This window comes from Zeugodacus cucurbitae, chromosome X (assembly GCF_028554725.1).
Source record: "Zeugodacus cucurbitae isolate PBARC_wt_2022May chromosome X, idZeuCucr1.2, whole genome shotgun sequence".
Lineage (NCBI taxonomy): Eukaryota > Metazoa > Arthropoda > Insecta > Diptera > Tephritidae > Zeugodacus > Zeugodacus cucurbitae.
The window spans coordinates 312,576-327,583 of record NC_071672.1 but is presented as its reverse complement, the minus strand read 5'-3'; the positions used below and the strand labels follow the sequence as shown (position 1 = coordinate 327,583).

Sequence of the window (15,008 nt, the reverse complement as noted above, 5' to 3'; positions counted from 1 at the left end):
TTATCACCCAGTTGTGGACAATTTCTAAAAATCGTCCTCCCACCCGATCCAACTCACGCCTTGAGCGACCTTCAACAAGGAGAAGAAGGTCGTTCGCATACGCACAACACTTACAGAGTGGTTCGAGCTGCCCAAGCAGAGAGTCCATCATGAGGTTCCATATATATGGACCACAGATGGATCCCTGCGGACAGCCACGAGACACTCCAATCTCCACACTCCCATTCATTCCAACGATAGAGGATTTCCGTCCGAAAAGTAGCTTCGCCAGGGACTAATTTCCGGACAGCCAAGTTCCTCTAACCGTTCTATCAATCGATCCCAGATGAGATAATCGAATGCCCCCTTGAAGTCAACAAATATGCCGAGGACATACTTGTTGACATTCTCCCTAACAACATTCTGCACATACATCCACTCATCTTCCACACTGCGTCCTTTCCTGAACCCATACTGCCTATCCGACCACATACCCCGCGTTAGCTCCTGAAGTCGTTCCACCATAATTCTTTCCAGCACTTTTCCAAGCACTGGAAGGAGACTGATGCCCCGATAAGAACGAGGATCACTCCTGATCTTATCAGGGGACTTCAGGAGAGGGACGACCCTGGCACTTTTCCACTCACGTGGAAAATATCCCTCCCACACGCACTTGTTATAAATGGCCTCCAAGTATTCCGGAATGAACATCCACAAGCTTTTGCACATCTCTCCGTTCAAACCATCAAAACCTGGGGACCGTTTAGACCTAACCAGGCCAAAGGTGTATCCCAACTCCTCATCTTCTAGTGGAGGAACAGGTACCTCTTGTGCTTGAGGTGCCTGAACCTCAGCCCTGGAAAAGAACGCTCCTAACAGAACCTCCGCACACTCTCTCCACGTTGATAACACAGAGTCACCAACGCGGAGAGAGGTGATATCCTCCCTCTTACGACCCCTGCAGATCCTGTAGACCTGCCCACAAGGGTCGTCCCTATTGTCATTCACAAAACTCCTCCACTCTTCTTCTTTAATTTTCACAATCATATCTTTATATTCATTCATCACACAACTAAAATCATACCTAATCTGGGACAGCCTATCAGAATTGAACCGCCGAGCACGTTGAAACTTTCGTCTCAACCGCCGGACAGTCCTCCTCTTCAAGGTTAACTCATGCGTCCACCACTTAATTTTCCTAATCCTAGAACTTTCATACTTCCTGAAAACCATATCATTAACACACCAGTAGTGCGTTTCTGTAACTTTTCGTTATGATATCGAAAGAAATATCACTTTTGCGTAACGAAAGATTTATAACGAACAATTGTTTTGAAGCGTTTCTGTAACTCAGAAAAGTCACCTTTCGTTATGGAAGATCGTCTGCATATGCACAACAACCACAAAGTACTTCAAGCTGGCCAAGCAGAGAGTCCATCATTAGGTTCCAAATATATGGACCACAGATGGATCCCTGTGGGCAGCCCCGTTCAACCGCGACTGTACAAAAACACTCACCCGTACCGAATCCCGTTACCACGCGCGCACAAAAATGTGGAGAATGCACAAAATGTGCAGTCGCACAAATTCACACGCGACCGTAGCAACAACAACACTAGCTACCCACGCCAGGCAATAACGGTGCCTACACACCGCGTAAACAAATGTTCGCACAAAAGGAAATACCGAAAAATTTCCACCAACAAACCGCAAAGAAAAACTCACCAAGAAAAATCACGATGCGCACGCACGTCTATCCGCGTCGAAAGCCAACTAACGAATGAGAAGATAGGGACAGTAGGAATCTCGTTAATCCATTCATGCGCGTCACTAATTAGATGACGAGGCATTTGGCTACCTTAAGAGAGTCATAGTTACTCCCGCCGTTTACCCGCGCTTACTTGAATTTCTTCACTTTGACATTCGGAGCACTGGGCAGAAATCACATTGTGTCAACACCCGTTAGGGCCATCACAATGCTTTGTTTTAATTAGACAGTCGGATTCCCCAAGTCCGTGCCAGTTCTGAATTGATTGTTAATTGATAATCGTTATAATTAAATAAGAATATATATATCTTGCGATATAATTCTTATACAATTTTAGCAAGAAAGTTCCACAATTGGCTACGTAACTACTATCCGGGGAACAAGAACCGAAATTCTCTATTTACCCAGAACAAGTACATAAACCATGGTATTGCTTCCCAATCAAGCCCGACTATCTCAATCTTCAGAGCCAATCCTTATCCCGAAGTTACGGATCTAATTTGCCGAATTCCCTTACCTACATTATTCTATCGACCAGAGACTCTTCACCTTGGAGACCAGCTGCGGATATTGGTACGGCCTGTTGAGAAGTTTGCGTAACCCCACCATAAATTTTCAAGGTCCGAGGAGAAAATATCGACACAACAGTAAATGTCATGCTCTTCTAGTCCATCTACCATATATCTCTTCGAAAGACTTGCATGGTAGTACGACTATAAAACAGAAAAGAAAACTCTTCCGATACCTCTCGACGGCTTCTTTATGGCCGTTCCTGTTGCCAGGATGAGCACAAGGCCCATTTTTAATAACAAACGGATACTCAACAGGTTACGGAATTGGAACTGTATTCCCTTCCGTTCAAAATTATTCAAGTGTTTAATTACTATGAAGAAAACATAATATATTCTCAACAATTCATTAAAACTTTGAAAATTTTCGGCTTTCGCCTTGAACTTAGGACCGACTAACTCGTGATCAACCACTGTTCACACGAAACCCTTCTCCACTTCAGTCCTCCAAGGTCTCATTCGATTATTTGCTACTACCACCAAGATCTGTACCAATGGCGGCTCCATGCAGGCTTACGCCAAACACTTCTAAGCACACCATTGTACCCTCCTACTCACTAAAGTTTCAAAATTTATAATCCAACCGAAATTGTATTATAAATCATGTACTTTAGCGGTAATGTATAGGTATACAACTTAAGCGCCATCCATTTTAAGGGCTAGTTGCTTCGGCAGGTGAGTTGTTACACACTCCTTAGCGGATTACGACTTCCATGTCCACCGTCCTGCTGTTTTAAGCAACCAACGCCTTTCATGGTATCTGCATGAGTTGTTAATTTGGGCACCGTAACATTACGTTTGGTTCATCCCACAGCGCCAGTTCTGCTTACCAAAAGTGGCCCACTGGGCACATTATATCATAACCTCAACCTTCATATCAAGAAAGGTGAGGTTCTTATCCATTTAAAGTTTGAGAATAGGTCAAGGTCGTTTCGACCCTAAGGCCTCTAATCATTCGCTTTACCAGATAAGATTATTTTACATAATATTTAAATGCACCAGCTATCCTGAGGGAAACTTCGGAGGGAACCAGCTACTAGATGGTTCGATTGGTCTTTCGCCCCTATACTCAATTCTGACAATCGATTTGCACGTCAGAACTGTTTCGGTCTTCCATCAGGGTTTCCCCTGACTTCAACCTGATCAAGTATAGTTCACCATCTTTCGGGTCACAGCATATATGCTCAAGGTACGCTCCAGTTAGATGTATAAATAATAATAAATTATCATTATACATAACTATATGGAACGCCCCGGGATTGAATTAATAGTAAAATATTTCACTAAAAATTAATCCCATTATATAAAAGTTAAGTTAATTTCGTCATTAGGTTTAATATAACCCAATGACTTGCACATATGTTAGACTCCTTGGTCCGTGTTGCAAGACGGGTCCCGAAGGTATCCTGAATCTTTCGCATTGTTAATCATATAAATGCATACAATTAATATTAAAATCAATGATAATAATATAATTGTAAAATTCAAAAGAATTTAAGCATTATATATGTAAAATCTATCAACACTTTATCAAATCATCAGTATTTATTCTATGTTAATAAGCTAAAAGCAAATTAATTTGAATAAACTTAACACCAATGATCTTTTGATAAATATTTTATTATGTTAATAGATTACAATGTCCTTATATGAAAAAAATGCACACTATTACTATTATATTATAAATATCACAGTTATAATGATGAATTTTTCATAATGGATATTCAGGCTCATCGGGCTTAACCTCTAAGCAGTTTCACATACTATTTAACTCTCTATTCAGAGTTCTTTTCAACTTTCCCTCACGGTACTTGTTTACTATCGGTCTCATGGTTATATTTAGTTTTAGATGGAGTTTACCACCCACTTAGTGCTGCACTATCAAGCAACACGACTCTTTGGAAATATCTTTCTAATAATCATTAACGTTATACGGGCCTGGCACCCTCTATGGGTAAATGGCCTCATTTAAGAAGGACTTAAATCGTTAATTTCTCATACTAGATATTAAGATATTCCATACACTGCATCTCACATTTGCCATATAGACAAAGTGACTTAGTGCTGAACTATTTTCTTTTCGCTCGCCGCTACTAAGAAAATCCTTGTTAGTTTCTTTTCCTCCCCTCATTAATATGCTTAAATTCAGGGGGTAGTCCCATATGAGTTGATGTTGTATAAAAATATTTATATTTATTTTATATTTTAACTTTTTGCTATTTTAATAATTTTTATAATTATGTATGTTTCTACATAATTATTTCTTAACACCAATAATTTTCTTAATAATAAATATTCAATCTTTTCATCCCGCGTACTACTTCATTATAACAACAATATTATTTTCTTGCTTTTTTACATTTAAGGCAATCCTAGAATAAAATAATATTTTATGCTAGACGTTCCTCTAAATGTATATATTATTTGAAATAATATTGAAATTTTATTGTTTTTGGGAATACTAAGATTCTTATTTATTATAAAATTTCGTTCAAATATGAGGTGTTCAAGAATATATTTTCTATATTTCTTTTTATCTATTAATATTATGGATTGAGAAATACAATCCAGTAATATACCATGTGCTTAAATTCTATTAATTGCCTAAAAGAATAAGCAACTAATTTAACATAGTCTTACAACCCTCAACCATATGTAGTCCAAGCAGCACTTTAAAATTAAATAAAGTACATAACAGCATGGACTGCAATATGCGTTCAAAATGTCGATGTTCATGTGTCCTGCAGTTCACACGATGACGCACAGTTAGCTGCGTTCTTCATTGACCCATGAGCCGAGTGATCCACCGCTTAGAGTGATAATTTTTTGTTTATTTTAATTTAACGTCAAGAGTTTTTAATTTTCATTCATAATCTTTCAATAAATTGTAATTTTCAACCCAAACATTTACAAGTTGCGCATGCCTTAGTCCATCAAAAACAGTAATTCCTTTTTTATTACATTTTAGTTAATTTCTATAAATTTTTAAGGAATTACACACGTTAATGAGAACAAATTAACCCTTTCATGTCAGAATTAAAATGGGCGGAGCTAACATTTTTTTTAGGACAGATATATATTAGTCTTAACTCAAATATGAAGTGATAAAAATTTCAAAGTCCTATGTATCCTGGTTCATTAGTTACAGGATGTTGCTTATAGGCACAAATTAGGTTATTATAAAAAAACTAAACACTTTTTTCGTGAAAATTTTTTTTAAATAACTCTCTTATCTTTACCTCTTTATATAGTTCATTTTGTTTTAAAATAAAACAATTTTTTTTATGTTTTTGAGCACTTTTTGTATAAACACTTCAGTATAACTTTTTCGCGAAACCGATTTTGACAATTCCACTCTGCGGAGAAGGCCTACTGAATGAATACGTGCACAGCTCATTACAAAAAATGTAACTGTAAGCTTGCACAACACATAAGTCTACATAATTGAAAAAACCGCTGGTCAAAAATATTTAAATAACGAGAGTTAGAAGCCGATAAGTACAATGTTGCCTATAGGCAACATTTGGCATGAAAGGGTTAACTTATCATTTATATTATTTTCATAAATAATAATATGTTTAAAGGTTTGTTGCGTTCAAATACAATGTATCCGATATAATTTTCATTATACTACAATACAAGGAGTAAAAAAAAAAGAAAAAAAAGAAAAACATTTAAATAAATGAATGAAAAGAAAAAAAAATATTTTTTCTTTTTTATTCTTTTTTTGTTTGTTTGTTTTTTTATAATTTTTACGGATAGGAACACAATAATGATCCTTCCGCAGGTTCACCTACGGAAACCTTTTTACGACTTTTACTTCCTCTAAATAATCAAGTTCGGTCAACTTTTGCGAAACAACCGTGAAACTCAAGGCGTCACAGTGATCACGTCCGGAGACCTCACTAAATAATTCAATCGGTAGTAGCGACGGGCGGTGTGTACAAAGGGCAGGGACGTAATCAATGCGAGTTAATGACTCACACTTACTGGGAATTCCAAGTTCATGTGAACAGTTTCAGTTCACAATCCCAAGCATGAAAGTGGTTCAGCGGTTTACCCGGACCTCTCGGTCTAGGAAATACACGTTGATACTTTCATTGTAGCGCGCGTGCAGAACAGGACATCTAAGGGCATCACAGACCTGTTATTGCTCAATCTCGTTACTGCCAGACGCAATTTGTCCATTTAAGAAGCTAGTGTCCTTATAATGGGACAAACCAACAGGTACGGCTCCACTTATATAAACACATTCAAACACTTGCACATTCAAGATGAACTCATGAACGAAGGCTATATAAGCTTCAACACCATAATCCTGAAAGCATCTATTTAATATATTTGATACTCGTTCGTTATCGGAATTAATCAGACAAATCACTCCACGAACTAAGAACGGCCATGCACCACCACCCATAGATTCGAGAAAGAGCTATCAATCTGTCTTACACGCTTATGTTCGGACCTGGTAAGTTTTCCCGTGTTGAGTCAAATTAAGCCGCAGGCTCCACTCCTGGTGGTGCCCTTCCGTCAATTCCTTTAAGTTTCAGCTTTGCAACCATACTTCCCCCGGAGCCCAAAAGCTTTGGTTTCCCGGGAAGCGACTGAGAGAGCCATAGTAGTAGCTACACCCAATTGCTAGCTGGCATCGTTTATGGTTAGAACTAGGGCGGTATCTGATCGCCTTCGAACCTCTAACTTTCGTTCTTGATTAATGAAAACATCTTTGGCAAATGCTTTCGCTTAAGTTAGTCTTACGACGGTCTTATTTCATTATTCCATGCACAAAATATTCAGTCATTTGGAGCCTGCTTTAAGCTCTCTAATTTGTTCAAAGTAATTGTACCGGCCCACAACAACACTCGATGAAGAGCACTGAAGCAGGTTTAAATAGGAGGAATATATAAAAAATACATTGTATTAATTACATATAAGAACTCCACCGGTAATACGCTTGCATACATAAGGTAATGTACATACCACAATTATAGCTGTACTACCCGTATGAAGCACAAATTCAACTACGAACGTTTTAACCGCAACAACTTTAATATACGCTATTGGAGCTGGAATTACCGCGGCTGCTGGCACCAGACTTGCGCTCCAATAGGTCCTTGTTAAAGGATTTAAAGTGTACTCATTCCAATTACAGGGCCTCGGATATGAGTCCTGTATTGTTATTTTTCGTCACTACCCGAACTGGGAGTGGGTAATTTACGCGCCTGCTGCCTTCCTTAGATGTGGTAGCCGTTTCTCAGGCTCCCTCTCCGGAATCGAACCCTGATTCCCCGTTACCCGTTGCAACCATGGTAGTCCTAGATACTACCATCAAAAGTTGATAGGGCAGACATTTGAAAGATCTGTCGTCGGTACGAGACCATACGATCTGCAAGTTATCTAGAGTTCAACCAATATAACGATCTTACGATCGCTTGGTTTTAGCCTAATAAAAGCACACGTTCCAAAAGGTCCGTGTTTATTTTGCATGTATTAGCTCTAGAATTACCACAGTTATCCAAGTAACTGTTAACGATCTATGGAACCATAACTGATATAATGACCCTTTTGCGGTTTCACTTTTAGACTTTGTTTGTACTTAGACATGCATGGCTTAATCTTTGAGACAAGCATATAACTACTGGCAGGATCAACCAGAATAATATTTTTTATACTATATAAATTTTTATGATGATATTTTCAATATTTGAAAATTAAGTACACGACATATACAAAATGCAAAGAAGAACGAAATCGCGACAATAAATAATTATGAAATTTCTTTTACTACGATTGATTAAAAAATTCACTTCATTTCATTTAATATCATATTATTGTATTATTTATTGCGGTCTTATTCGGACTTTGAGATTGTATCTTATCGTGAGAAAGAATTTTCGTTCTCTATACATATATAATATAATTATTAATGTAAGGACGATGTTTCTTCTTGTATTTGTTAAACTTTCAAATAATATCATTTTTTATACATTTTACTTTATTTCAATGCATATAGTGTATATATCTTTTTTTAAGAGTATATACGTTTTTCTTTTGATTTGAAATTAATAATTTCAAATTCAATTATTTTTCATTTTATTTCATATATGATATGAAAGTATTCGAGCGTATTAATATAAATATTTAACTTTATTGAATTTTATTCTTTACCCACATATATTTTAAGTGAATAGAAGAACAAACTTTTTTGGGGTTAATTAAATTAAAAAAAAAAAGACTACATTATCTTAGGTATAGAAGAATAATCTCAATTAATAACATTTCATTATTAACAAAATTATTTCTATTTAAACCAACTGTAGCAAACCAGGAATAAATTTTTTTGCTCTCATTTATATATTACACTTAAATACTTTTATATTTGTATGAAAAAAATTTTCATATAAGTACTAAGTATGCAATTTCATACAAGTATTAAAATTTTCATACAAGTACTAATATCAAAGTTTCATACAACATATATGTTTTCTGCCACGTACACCTCACCAACCCGAAATCGTATAGAAAAAATCTTTTTAACAATATAAAAGTTTTAAATTCATATATACGCAAGTAATTTATATCATTTTCTACGAGCATTATGCTTATAAGAAATATTACAACATCAAAAATAGCTTAACATTTATTTTTCTTTTAAATTTTTTGTACTTATATGAAAATTATTTAGTTGTATGTGTTGCGTCAAGCGACATAAATATACAATTGTAAAAACCTAAAACTTAAAATAAGAAAATGAATTGTAAAAGAAATATTAAATAATTGAATTTATATATACTGAATTATAAAATTTACATATGTACTTACCCTAAGAATTAATTATAATACCAATCGTTTACTTACCTTAATACTTACCTTAAAATTACTCTATTACAATTTTTAACGAAAGTTCGAAAATACTTATACTTACCCCTTTTATAATATGTACGTACAATTACCACTAGTTTAAGCCGTTAGTTTAAGATTTAGGCTAAGCAATTCCTTAAAACGGAATAAAGAATTCTTCTTGTTTTAACCGTGAAACCGTACGCACGCGTTTTATTTTGACGGCTATTTTATATTTTCATTTAATACAGGCAATTAGGTTTTTTATATTAATCGCGCACCCCCTTATCTTTTCGTAATCGTAACTTTTCATTTCTCAAAAACGCTTGAGAATTTTCATGGCGCCCGAGCAGGGACTTTGTGCGCGATTTTAGTTAAAAACTTATTGAAAAGTGCCAACTAATAGTGTTAGTGCTAATATACTCTTTTCGTACCAATTGCCTGTAATTCTTTTCGGTTTTCGGCTTTCGTGACAGTGAAGTGAAAACAAATAAAAATTGAACATATAAAACATACATAAAAGCACATTGGAAATTAAAATACAATAGTGTACCTATATATACATGTACATAGCAAACAGCAAATAATTTGCTATACAGTGAAGTGTGGTGAAAATTAACAAATAAGATAAAAAGTGCAAACGAATACAGTGCATAAAATAATTAGTGCTTAAATTTGAAAGTACAAGTACATATATATACAATAACATAATCGGTATATCAAGTGCAAGTGTCGATAGTGCAGTGTAGTGGTACCTAAAGGAGTAAAAAAGGGAAAAAAGAATAATTAAAAATTATATACATAAATAAATATACATACATAAGTGAAGTGGAGAGTGCAAAAAGTTGGTCAAATATACATACATACACATATACGTATACTCTATATACTTACCGGCGGTTACCTAATACCTGTGAAATAAAAGAAAATAAAATAATAAATAAAAATAACAATTATAAAGTGTATATAACAATAATACTTACCCAACGTTACGTGAGAAGAAGTGTGTGCTGAAAGTGAGATAAATGTACATATGCTAATGCTAAATACTCAACTTACCTCAACTTTCCTAAACCTTCAAAAGATAAAAACAACAAAACCAAAGAGGTGCATATGTACAAGTGTACAAAGTGACAAACAAACAAAAGAGTGTGTTTACTAAAACGTGCAAAAAAAAACAGTGCGCGAACAAGAAAGTTGTGAAAGTGGGTAAAAGAAAATACATACATATATGCTTAATTGTACACACGCTCACGAAAATATCCATACGTTACAAATTTCCTTAATATCAACAGTGAGCACACAAAAATTGTACCAAAGTGTTACATTGGTGCTATTTAAATTTTCGAGTGCCGCTAAATCCGTTAAGGAAAAAGTGCCGGTCCAGTGATAGAGGTACAACACCGTTTTTGTTTTAAAATACAGTGCGGTGAACAGTTTGATTTGACTGTTAAAAAAAAATATATATATATACCCTGCAACATTAACCACGACGCTGCTGTTGCATTAGCACTGCTACGTCAACGCCAACGTCATCACTGCTGCTGCACCCGCTACATCCACCGCTGCTACGTCAACGCCATCGTCACTGCTGCTACAACCGACGCTACATCCTCAACACTACTTCGTGGGAATGAGCTGCCGCTGCATCCTCTGCAAAAGGGACGTGACTGCGGGCAAATCGCCTTCGCACTCACAGCAGGTAACGAGTGCGATTTATTGAAAGTGGTGCAAAAAAAAAAAATAAATAAATAAATAAAATAAAATTAATAACCTAAAGTGCACACTTTCAATTCTTGGCTCTCCCTGTTTCACACAATATTACATTTACATACCTATATATATATCTACATTATAAAAAAAAAAAAAAATCCATATTTTCGTATATACATTTTTGTATATACGTACATATTCATAAATATATAAAATTTACGTACATACATATGTGCACATACACATATACGTCTTGTGAAACAGGGGATTTTGGGATTTTGCGGTAGCCCTTTAATTTTATAAATAAAGGTGACAATTTCGAATTTTTTCATTTTTTCGCAATTTTTTCGTGCAACTTATCGGTAATTTTTTCGCAATTTTTATCGATTTTCGAACAAACTCGTATCACATTTCTCTGGTTGTGCTATTTTGTAATTTGCTCATTGGTGTATTTTCAATTTGGCTTTTTCGTAAATTGGGAATCGATAATTTTCGTTTTCGCCGTTTGATTCCCAATATTAATTTTTTTTGCCAAATAATTTTTCGTGAATTTTTAATTCAAATCAAACACAATGAGCAAGCCAAAGCCAACTCTCGCAAGCCTGTCTCCAAGTAAGGAGTTGACGGACTTAAAATCGTTAAGACGTCAAAGAACGGTAGCGAAAAGTAGTATTTTGCGCATAAAAACGGGCCTTCTCGAAAAAACCATATCGCTAGATCCAATTGAATTAGAATGTCGGCTCGACATTTTAAATTCACATATTGACAAACTAATGACATGCCAATCCAAAATTGAAGAGATTGATGAAGACGACATGGCCCGAGGGGAGTTAGAGGACATTATCGTTGGAACGAAGTCCATAATAAAATCAATATTAGCTCAAAATAGAACGCCAATAGCCGAAACATCTTTCGTAGCTTCTCACAGCTCACGGCTCCCAAAAATGAATTTGCCGAAATTCAGGGGAGAGTATTCAGAATTCAAAAATTTTATGAGCTTGTTTGAGAGTTTGGTTCACAATGATCCAAATATCCCAGATATTGAAAAATTTAACCATTTGGTAAATTGTTTATCTGGTGAGGCTTTGGGAACAGTTAAAGCGTTCCAAATGTCGGATGAAAATTACCCGAAAGCGTTGGCAAGTCTCAAAAAAGTTTATGATAATAAATGTTTGATATTTTTCAATACAATATCTAAACTTTTTGAGCTGCCAACCATCCCAAAGCCATCCGCGCCGTCATTGCGATCAATGATTGACGAAGTGTCTGCGGTATACGACTCATTGCTATCGCTGGGCGATGAGAAGCAGATAACAAACGCGATAATTATACACATAGTAATGACAAAGGTCGATCCTGCCACCCGATCCAAATGGGAGGAACAGCTGGACTACGACAAGCTGCCACTGTGGACGGAATGCGAAGCCACCCTCAATAGAAGATACCAGCAGCTATCAGCGGAAGGAGCTTCACACTCAAGGACGAAGCCCATACCAACAGGAAGTGCCAGTCATGGGAAGCAGCAACAAACGGACAGGACCAAATCGGCGCTAGTGGCAGCAAATACGAGGCAGCCCCTTTGTCAGCAGTGCAAATCTAAGGACCATTATTTGACTGCCTGCCCCACTTTCAAGGCGCTTCCGGTGCAGCAGAGGTTCGAGTTTGTGAAATCGGTGCCCTTATGCATAAATTGCTTGCGTAAGGGGCATACTGTATCCAAGTGCAGAGCGGATCGATGTCGTGTATGCAATCGATCGCATCACACATTGTTGCACCAGTATCCGGTTTCCTTCCCCGCTGCACCTCATCCGCAACCATCAACCACTCATGCCATGCATACAGCGAGTATGCCGGATCGGGTCATGTTGGCAACAGCAGTCATCCAAGTGAGGACCAGTTGTGGAGAGTACCTGCCGGCCAGAGCGTTGCTGGACTCAGGATCCCAGGTCAACTTTATGACGGAGGACTTGGCGCAGAAGTTGCGGATTCGACGCCAACATAAAATATTGAGCGTAATTGGAATCGGCAATTCCAATACGAAAGTGGGGGCGAAATTAAGCGCGTTTGTTAAGTCGCGGGTAAATAACTATGAATTTTCGGCGGAATTCTGGATAATGCGTAGCATTTCGGCTAATCATCCAGACCATAACATTAATGTTAATGGCTGGAAAATTCCGCACAATATTGAATTGGCGGATCCAGAATTCCATAAATCTAAAAAAGTTGACATCCTATTGGGTGCAGAAATATTTTTCGAGCTTTTAGCTGTTGGCCAAATTAAAAATGGTCCTAATCAACCAACTTTTCAAAAGACGCTATTAGGGTGGATTGTATCTGGCAAATACGCCAGCAATTTAAGTTCTACTCCCAAAATACAAAGCACATTATGCCAAGCTGAAGAAGACTTAACGTCAATAGATTCAGTAGTCCAAAAATTTTGGGCTTTAGAAGAATTACCTTCAGAATCAAATGGCAATAGATTCACACCAGAGCAACAAGAGTGTGAAAATTTTTTCGTTTATACAACTCAAGTATTACCATCAGGACGGCTTCAAGTCAGAATGCCCTTTAAAGCTGACCGTAAGTTACTCGGTCACTCATATGAAACCGCAGTTCGGCGGTTTCAGGCCCTGGAGAGAAGGACATTAAAAGATCCAGAACTTCGTAAAATGTATCTGGACTTTATGAATGAATACAGAGCACTGGGACACATGAGCCCAACAAACAATAAGATCCCGAGTGAGCCACACTACTTCATTCCGCATCAATGCGTTTTAAGGCCCGAAAGCACTACAACCAAATTACGTGTTGTCTTTGACGCTTCGAGCCGATCTTCATCTCAAGTAGCATTGAATGAACTTTTGATGGTAGGTCCAACCATCCAAGAAGAGTTATACTCAACTCTTCTACGTTTTCGCTTACATAAGTATGCACTAACAGCGGGCATTACTAAAATGTACCGACAAATTATTATGCATGAAGAAGACAGAAATTGTCAACTCATAGTGTGGAGAGAGCATCCTTCAGAGCAAATACAAATTTTTCGACTTAACACCGTAACTTACGGCACTGCGCCTGCTCCATTTCTCGCAACACGGTGTTTGCAAATGCTCAGTGATGCCAATACAATTAAATATCCACTCGGTTCATTGGCCATTAAAAGAGACTTTTATTTTGATGACTTATTAACAGGATCCGAAAATTTTGAGTCTCTAGATCTTTTAAGAAGTGAGGTAATTAAAATATTAGACTCGGCTGGATTCACCCTAACGAAATGGTTTTCGAACCACCCTAAATTTTTCGACAGTGATTACACTGAAAAGTCATTAAGCTTCAATGACAACAATTCCACTAAAACGTTAGGAATCCATTGGTTGCCGAAAGAGGATTTGTTTCGATTTGTCTTAGATGACAATTTTAATGATCTTCGAGCCACTAAACGAAACATATTATCAGTTTCTGCTCGTCTTTTTGATCCTCTTGGATTACTAGCCCCTCTAGTTACCAAAGCAAAAATCTTATTACAAGAGCTTTGGATTCAAAAACTGGATTGGGATGAGTCGATTCCATTGCGCCTTGACACTAGCTGGCAGAACTTCAAAGCCAACCTACTGCAGCTCTATTCAATCAGCATTCCTCGCTATGTAAACGTAGAGTCCAGTGCCATCTGCCAAATACATGGCTTCGCCGATGCCTCAATAAGGGCGTATGGATGCTGTATATATATACGAAGCCAATCTGCTAGTGGTATTAAGTGTATGCTGCTTACTGCAAAGTCTAGAGTGGCTCCGCTGAAGACCAAGTCTCTTCCGCGTCTCGAGCTCTCGGCAGCACATCTTCTTTCGAAATTATGGTCAAGAGTAGCGCCTATGTTGAGTCGACATTTCGAAAATATAACATTTTGGACAGACTCTGAAATCGTTTTACATTGGATCAAAACGCATCCATCTTCATTACAAACCTTCGTCGCAAATAGAGTGTCCGAAATCCAAGAGTTGACTGACAAAGTACATTGGCGGCATGTACCAACAAAACAAAATCCTGCGGATCAAGTGTCTTGGGGTTGTAACGTGGACGAATTGAATAATTCGATATGGTTTGGCGGTCCACAGTTCCTCCTAGAAGACCCTGCATTATGG

General features: G+C 37.1%; 2 pseudogenes; both read right to left on the bottom strand.

The window, feature by feature from the left end:
* Nucleotides 1-1,715: 1,715 nt before the first annotated feature.
* On the bottom strand, nucleotides 1,716-4,492 carry LOC128923407 (large subunit ribosomal RNA; annotated as a pseudogene).
* Nucleotides 4,493-4,955: 463 nt separating this feature from the next.
* On the bottom strand, nucleotides 4,956-5,134 carry LOC128923190 (5.8S ribosomal RNA; annotated as a pseudogene).
* Between the last annotated feature and the right edge of the window lie 9,874 nt (nucleotides 5,135-15,008).